We start from the raw sequence: 10,000 nt of genomic DNA on the forward strand, positions 1-10,000 counted from the left end.
AATGCATATTATTATGGCGGTAAAACACACAGTAATAACCATCAAAAAACAAAAATATTAAAATAATTATCATGATTATAGTAATACTGATAATACCAGTGGAAGCAATAATGTAATGTAATAAAAGCAACAATGCTCGCAGTACTAGCATTCGGACACATAACTTAGCTCAAGCTTGTTTGGTTCAGTGATGACTCAGTGGCTGGACGGAAGAGGAACATGATGATGGTAAAGAGCAATTGAAGGTAATGCAGATAAAGGTAACAGTCATCTAAACGTAAACAACGATCGTTGAAAGCCAAAACACAGTAGAGAACTTCGATGTAGAAAAGTCGTGTACCGAGTTGTAGATGAATATTGGCTATGGTAGGATCTTACACGATGGCGTCAGACTTACCTGAGAATTATTGCTGAGACAGGGTTGAGTTGGGGAGACTTACGATGTCAGCATCTGCATGCCGCGACGAGGCTAGACGGGGCCTCTCTCTCTCTCTCTCTCTCTCTCTCTCGTTCTCCCCCCTCTCTCTCCCTCTCGTTCTCCCCCCCCCCCTTTCTCTCTCAATCTCTCAATCTTCCTCTCTATTTCAATCTCTCTCTCTCTCTCTCTCTCTCTCTCTCTCTCTCTCTCTCTCTCTCTCTCTCTCTCTCTCTCTCTCTCTCTCTCTCTCTCTCTCTCTCTCTCTCTCTCTCTCTCTCTCTCTCTCTCTCGTTCTCCCCCCCTCTCTCTTCCTCTCGTTCTCCCCCCCCCCTTTCTCTCTCAATCTCTCAATCTTTCTATTTCAATCTCTCTCTCTCTCTCTCTCTCTCTCTCTCTCTCTCTCTCTCTCTCTCTCTCTCCTCTCTATGCGCTCTCTCACCTCTCTCTCTCTCTTCTCTCTCTCTCGCTGCCTCTCTCTCTCCTCTCGTTCTCGCCATTCCCTCTCTTTACTCTCTCAATCTCTCAATCTTTCTATTTCAATCTCTCTCTCTCTCTCTCTCTCTCTCTCTCTCTCTCTCTCTCTCTTCGCCTCTCTCATCCGCCCTTTCTCTCTTCTCTCCTCTCCATCTCCTCTCTCTCTCGCCTAACCTCCTCTTACTCTCTCTCTCATACCTCTCTCGCTCTCTCTATCTCTCTCATCTCTCTTCCTCTCGTCACTCTCTCTCCTAGCTCTCTCTCCTCCCTCTCCTCTCTTCTCACTCTCATCATCTCCTCTCTACTCTCTCACACATCTCTCTCTCTCTCTCCTCTCTCTCTCTCATCTTCTCTCGCTCTCTCGCTCCTCTCATCTCCTCAATCCTCACGTCTCCGCTCTATCACACATCCTCCTCTCTCTCTCTCTCTCTCTCTCTCTCTCTCTGCTAGCTCGCTCTCCTCTCTCTCACAATCTCTCTCCTCTCTCTCTCTCTCTCCTCTCTCTCTCTCTCTCTCTCATTCTCCTCTCCTCCCCTCTCCTCTCTTATCCGTCTCCTCTCTCTCTCTCTCCTCTCTCCCTTACATTCTCTCAGTCTCTCGTCTCTCTCTCTCTCACTCCCATTTCCTCTCTCTCTCAATCTCTCTCTCTCTCTCTCTCTCTCTCTCTCTCTTCTCTCTCTCTCTCTCATTTCCTCTCTCTCTCTCCCTCTCTCACACATCTCTCTCTCTCTCTCATCCTCCTCTCTCTCCCCCTCCTCTTCTCCTCTCTCTCTTCCTCTCCTCCTCTCTCTCCTCTATCACCAATCTCTCTCTCCTCTCTCTCTCTTCTCTCCTCTCTCAGCGCGGTGCGCATCTGGAGGGGTCGGGGGGTGTCACTCTCTCTCTCTCTCTCTTCTCTCTCCCTTTCTCTCCTCTTCTCTCTCTTCCTCCCTCTCTCTCTCTCATCTCTCTCTCTCCAATCTCTCTATCTCTCTCTCTCTCTCTCTCCTCTCTCTCTCTCTCCTCTCTCTCTCTCTCTCTCTCTCTCTCTCCTACTCCTCGCCTCTCTCTCTCTCTCTCCTCTCTCTCTCTCCTCACAATTTACCCTCCTCTCTCTTCCCTCCTCTCTCCTCCGTTTCCTCCCCCCCTCTCTCTCTCGTCTTCCTCTCTCACTCTCTCTCTCTCTCCTTCTCTCTCTCTCTCTCTCTCTCGACTCCTCTCTCCTCTCTCTCTCATCTCTCCCTCTCCTCTCCTCCTCCTCTCTCTCTCTCTCATCTCCTTCTCCTCTCTCCTCTCTCTACCTCGTTCCTTCTCCCTCATCTCTCTCTCCTCTCTCTCCAAGTCATCTCTCTCCTCTCTCTCTCTCTCTCTTCTAACTCTTCTCTCCCCTCATCTCTCTCTCTCTCTCTCTCTTCCTTCTCTCTACTCTCTTTACTCTCTCATCTCTCTCTCTCTTCCTCTCTCTCTCTCCTCTCCCCACTCCACCCTATCTCAATCCTCTCTACCTCTTTTTCAATCTCTCTCTCTCTCTCTCACTCTCTCCTTCTCTTCTCCTCTCTCTCTCTAACTCTCTCTCTACTCTTCTCTCCTCCACTCCTGCACTCTCTCTCTTCTCTTCTCTCTCTCTCTCTCTCTATCTCTCTCTCCTCTCTCCTCTTTATGGCTCTAGCAGTGGAGAGAAACTGAGTGTGTGTTGGGTCACAGGGCAGGAAATAACTCTCTCTTACTGTGGCTAGAGCTGGAGAGAAACTGAGTGTGTGTTGGGTCACAGGGCAGGAAATAACTCGCCACTTGCTCGTGCCTTGGGGCTCCTATCTCATTTTCCCTCAAAGAACTATTGCGGCATTTTCTCGATGGTACTTGTTTCGCTGAACTTGAGGTTACCAGTCGTATTCCTAGGGGTAAAAGAAAGTTAGTGGTCACTAAAATGAAGATAGAAAAAAAAAAAAAAATAGCGTGATGCTTTACGTCGTTTGACTTAAGATTCACGGGATTTTAGTGTCACCGGTCGACCGCGAGACCGACCTCAAAAGAACTATTGAATTGCGGCGGTGCGCGGCATTTTCTCGATGGTACTTGTTTCGCTGAACTTGAGGTTACCAGTCGTATTCCTAGGGGTAAAAGAAAGTTAGTGGTCACTAAAATAAAGATAGAAAAAAAAAAAAAAAAATAGCGTGATGCTTTACGGGGGAACCTCGTTGAACCTTAGATTTCACGGATTTTTAGTGTCACACCACCATCCAAAACCTCAATCCACCGGTCGACCGCGAGACCCGACTCAAGCCCCAGGTGTGGTCAGTCGACACGTGTGGGTTTTGTTGAATTGGGGGAAGGGAAGGGAGCCATAGCCTCAAGCATGTGGTCCTGTGCCCTACCAGAACCATCCCTTCGTGTAATAAGAGACGTAGGCACACAAGATTCGTTTGCTGTTCTCGACAAAAAATGCTCGTGTCTGTGTCTGTGTCAATCGGGGTGCATGCATTTAATCCTTTTTTCCTGCATATATCTCAAAAAACAGTTTCCCCCCTTCCCCCAACGTTTTTTCCCCTCAACATGTTTTAGGATCAAAAAGAATACTTAATGTTTTTCCTTGAAGGACACACAGCGTGCACACACGCTACGATAATACTAACACCACAGACTGCACTAACGCACAACAAACAACACTGTTCTCCACACAGATATGTATATATATGTATATATATATGTATATATATCTTCTGTATTATAAGATACATATATATGTATATATAAGAATACATATAACTAATATTTTAATATGTATATATATATATGGACTATAATACATACATATATATACTTTATCTATAAATATATGTTATATTATATATCATGTATAATATATGTATAGTTATATATATATGTTATATATGTATGTATATATATATGATATATAACACACATACATATATATATATATAAATATATATATATATATATATATATATATATATATATATATAGAAATATATATAAATATTACGTATATATATATATATATATAATATATATCATTATACATATAAGTATATATATATACATGTATATATACTTATATATATAATATATATATAATATATATATATACAATTTATATATGTATATATGTATATATAAAATAATATATACGTATTTATATATGTATTAATCTATATAATATAAGTATGTATATATAGACATACTTATATATGTATCAATATATACACAAATTAACAAGATATATATATATATATATATATATATAAATATATAGGCCATAATATAGGCCTATATACATATATATGAATATAAATATATCATATGTAATGTATATTATATAAATCTTATATATATATATATATATATATATATATACAGGTATATTTATATTAATATGTATATATGTCCATAAAATAAATCTAAACCCTTAAAACCCCCCCCCCCACCCATATACATACATACATACTATATATATATTATATTATATAAATATATGTATATAATTTACATACATAAATATATATATATATATAAATATATATATATTATATATATTTTATAATCATGAATATTGATAAAACATACACACACATATATTATAAATATATAATATAATTATATAATTTACTATAATATATATATAAATTATGATATAATCAATATATCAATATATATATAATATTAAATATATATATATATGTATTTATTATATAAAAATATATAAATGTATTTACCTATATCTATACTATATATATGCAAATATATACATACATACATAAATATATAAATATATATATATGTATAATTATATATATATGTATTTAATATAATATAATATACATATATATCAAATAGATATATATATATATATATATCTATATGTTATATCAAAAATAGTATATATATATATATAATAATATATATATATATAAATATATTATACTATATATGTGTTTGTGTGTGTTGTGAGTGTGTGTGTGTGTGTGTTGATTGTAAATATGAATTAAAATACCATGTCTATAATGAATATAATATATATATATATCTATAATATATCTATCATATATACATATAACATATAATGGTCTATATAATACATATACTATAGGTATATATCAAAATATAGATATAGATATAAATAAGTCATATATATCTGTATATCTATACATACAAACATATCATATATACAATAATATATATATATAATAAATATATATATATATACTATACATATATATAAACATATATATTATATATCTATGTCTAAATCTATAATATAAATAATATATATATTATATATCCCATAATATATATATAAATATTTGTATATTTTATATATATATATTTAGAAATAACGTATATACTGTAACGTATGTTTATATGGGTAAAAATACATACATACCTACAATATATTATATAAATATATATAACATATACATTATCTAAATATCTATAATATATATATATATATATAAACATATATGTATAATATATATTATATAAATGTATATTATATTTAATATATATATAATACACATATATATATCTATATGTAAATATAATATATGTATATAACTGTATTAATATCTATAACCATTACATATGTATAGTATATATATATATATATATATTGTATATATAATAAAATGATATATTGTATGAATATATGTTATAAATATAGATATACACTCAATATTATATATATATATATCTATCAATAACTATATATATAAATATTTAACCTATAAATATATAAATTTATATATATATATATAAACATGTATATACATATATATATATAATTATATAATAATAGTATAATATATACATATAAATATACATAATTATCTACATATATATAACATATGTTATATATATACATACATAAATATAATATATATATAATATATATACATATAATAAATATATATATATATAAGTATATATATATATATAACATATGTATATATATAAAAACATATATAAGTATAATATAGGGATATCCATTAGATATATATAATATATAAATATATAAATATAAATATATATATATACATATGATAAATATATATTATATATATATAAGTGGTGTATATATAATACATATAAAATGTGTGATATATTATATTATATATATATGTGTAAATATATAAACATGTGTGTATATATTATGTATATATATATTTATATGATAATATATATTAACATATATATAAATATATATACATATTGATATATATATATATATATATAAAGTGTGTGTGTATATAAACATATATATATATGTATATATATATAATATATTGTGTGTGTATATATACTATTATGTCTGTACATATAATATATATATTATGTTATGTACATATATAATCCATATATATATATATATATACATATATATGTTACATATATATATATATACTATAAATGTATATATATAATATATCTATATAATGATATATGTTTATATATATAATGTAAAAAATATAAAAATAATGTATGATATGTAACATATATAATGTAAATATATATGTATATATTATATATGTATATATGTCTATAATGTAATATATAATATATTTATATATATCATATATATATATATATAGTATTAATATATATATATAATATACATATATATGAATTTATATGTAATATATATGTATAAATTATATATATATGTATATAATAATCTATAATATATATTATAATATATATATATATTTATATATATCGAAGAGAGAGAGAGAGAGAGAGAGAGAGAGAGAGAGAGAGAGATATGATAGTGATGTGTTGTGTTATGTGGTGTGTATATAAATATGTATAGAAATATATATAGAGAGAGAGAGAGAGAGAGAGAGAGAGAGAAGAGAGAGCGAGAGATCTGTGTGTGTGTGTGTGTGTTCTGTGTGTGTATAACAAATAATTATATATAATATATGTAAATATAAGGCCAAATATGAATATATATATATATATCATTACAATATAAATATAATAATATATATATCTATTCCTATATATATAATGTATATATAATATATCTACATAGATCTTAGCTGTATATAGTTGTTAACTATTCTTCAGATCTCTGACAGCATATAGATATAAACAAGTTTCTATGGCTTTAGCTGTATGTATTGTTAACTAGTCTTCGAGATCCTGAACAGCATATAGATTATAGTTAGTTCTAGTGTGAAGGCCACCTGAGATTTATTTATTGACATAATGATATAGGCTTTTCTTTTTGCATCTGCAGTTCTTTTTCAGATTTGAAGTGAGATTTTTTTTGTACAATAATTATAGAATGCATAGAATGTAGTGTTGAGATGCAATTGTTAGGCTAGTTTGATTCTATTTTCATCTAAAGAACTGGGTTGCTTCTTCAGTGTAAAAGATCTATATGTAAATTTGCTTAAATATATGTTTTTATATATATTCTATTTTTCTAATGTTTTTAAAAAACATAAGATATAAAAATGTTTTATAAGTCACATGTTATCATTCTTTTAATTGTGACTCTTGGAAGTTTTGATATTCCGAAGGAGAAAATCGTGAAGAAATCACATTCACAGTAAACATTTTAGTTACTGTCCTCAGATATCCATTTTCTGTAAAATAATACAAACGCGTACGTTTTCTTTCTCTCCGTAACCTACCGGCTGTTTGGCTCATTGATTTACACGTTTCCATAGCAACCGCTGTAGCAGTAGCAGATGACTTGAAAAGCCCTCAACGTTTGTGTAAATCTATGAGGCATAATGATCATAAGAAATTTTGACAGAACTAAAATCCTATTTTTGTTATATACAAATGAGTTCAATCTCGGATTAAGTGGAATTTTCTTTCAAAAGTTGGTCTAGACTCCAGTGGTGACTCATCTCCAGTTCTCCACTGCGCATCCCGTTCGGCGCACTGGGAGGACTGTGGGGGTGAACAAGTGCGCGAAAATCACAACATTACTACAAGTGGAGCTTTCACGGCGGAGAAGCGAAAGAGCAGAGGGCGTGATCTGTTCCTTGAAATAACTAAGAGCTGTGAGGTGTGTAACGAAGGAATACAACCGATATTTGAAGTATAACCACTGCGGTGCTGATGCTTTTGTATCCCTTAAATTGAAGTTTTTTTGTGAATGGAATAGTATCCCTTACGATGAGTGTAAGCGTGTAAGTTTCCATCGATTTGGGAAAACGAGACCGGAAGAGGAAAATATCTTGTTGAAAACTCCAATTTAAAAATACATTTGTGTTGAGCCTGCTCTACAGGCCACTGTGGATGAAGATAATACACAAGTTCCGAAAACTATATGCCCAAACATCGCTGTTGCCAGAGTGACAGCGGCTGAACATTTTTTAGTTCGTGACATTCGTGTGTGTAGTGTCAGTGTGAGGCCACAGCTGTCCCATGCCGCGTATGTGTGCGTTTGTTCGCGAGAAGCTTTGTCCCTACACGGTCAATAATTTGTAGAAACCGCCACGGTTAGTGCCTCCTCTCGTAAATTCGTGACGTTGCTTCATTCCTGAAAGTGTACATCCAAGGGTGATTCGTTGTATAGCTGTAATATATGTGCTCAATGCCTTGGGTAAGTCTTGAAATGTGTATGTGTTTACAAGTTTAGAACATTAAAATGATCTTACACGTATAGTCTCGCGACAGGGAGACACGATTAGAACACAACTTTAATGGAGGAATAAACTTAATAAAGCGAAGATGACTAATGAATCACCAGTCTTATCAGAACCATGTGTGAATAGATGGTCATTCGGCTGTACAACAGGCCCATTATTTGGCCGAAGAAAAGACCCCTCTGGAGTCCGTTATTATGGAGGTTTGGAAGGGTAACGGGTGAACGATACTAAACCTAGTGTTATTCTACCGTAAGGCTTATATTTGGATATACCAATATGGGTAAATCCTCTCTCACTCTTGTTCCTTGCTTTTTTCTTCTCTACCCCAGCCCCCTGTTTCTTGCTTTCTTTCATTTTCTCTCTTCACTGCACATTTTGTATCCCGTCCCTCATTTCCATCCTAATAATCCACCCTCTCCATCCATTGTCACCGCCCCTCCAGCTGCCTGAGTGAGACCACAGGCCTTGGCCAAAGATTCAGATATGCAAATTGGGGTCTTTTTAATTAAGCCTAAGTTGGCCGTATCGCGAGTATCTTGAGACACTCCGCGTCTACTTGTGATGTCAGGGCACTTTTTATAGGAAATTACAAATCCCTAGTGTCGTGTGCGATGGAGAGTAGATGACAGAAGAAAATAAAGAGGGGGAAAGAAGAGGGAGGGAGAGAGGATAATATAAAAGGAAGCGGACGAGAGAGAGATGGAGAAGGGGAGAAATGGGGAGGACAGCGGAATGAAGAAAAGGGAAGATGAATGAGTATGTAGGCAGAGATTCAGGACTCGATCTCAATATAGGTGCTGATGGAGAAAAGATGAGTATGTTTGAATTATTGTTTTTTTTCGTTTTATCGCTGATATTTTATTTCCTATTACGTCAGCAGCAAGCGCAGAACCGACGACAGAAGGTCATTGTGATTCCCTACACTGTTGCTCCCTCTCTCTTTCCCCTCCCCCTTCCTCCTCTCTCTCCTCCCCCTTCTTCCTCTCTCTCCTCCCTGTTCCCCTCTCTCCTCTCTGTCCCCCCTTTCTCCTCCCTGTTCCCCTCTCTCCTCTCTGTCCCCCCTTTCTCCTCCCTGTTTCCCCTCTCTCCTCTTTTGCGTCACATGTCCTCGTCACTCCACGCCGCCTTCAGACTCCCCTCACCTCTTGCCCCTTCTTGATACTGCGTGGTTCTCCTCTTTACTGAGCGGCCGTGTCTGGCAGTCTTCTGCCGTTCTCCGTTTTTGTATGAATTATTTTGTTTCCTTTTTAACCCTATTGTTGCATTTCGTGTGCCTAGTAATATTTTCTAATTATAGTGTATTCATTTAACAAATAATCCATTCTTGATTATCCCCGACCACGACATCTTTTCTCCTCACCACTTTCTTCCTTCTCATCAGAGCTGTCCGTTCGTTGCTTCTCCGCGCCTTCGCCCGTCCTAACTTACTACATCGTTTCTACTACAGACCCTGGTTCCTACGTCCTAACATCGACCCCGATATGTTTGTCAGATGTAGAAA

This window comes from Penaeus japonicus, unplaced genomic scaffold (genome assembly GCF_977035675.1).
Source record: "Penaeus japonicus unplaced genomic scaffold, GWHDUDI00000001_assembly GWHDUDI00000001, whole genome shotgun sequence".
Taxonomy (NCBI): Eukaryota; Metazoa; Arthropoda; class Malacostraca; order Decapoda; family Penaeidae; genus Penaeus; species Penaeus japonicus.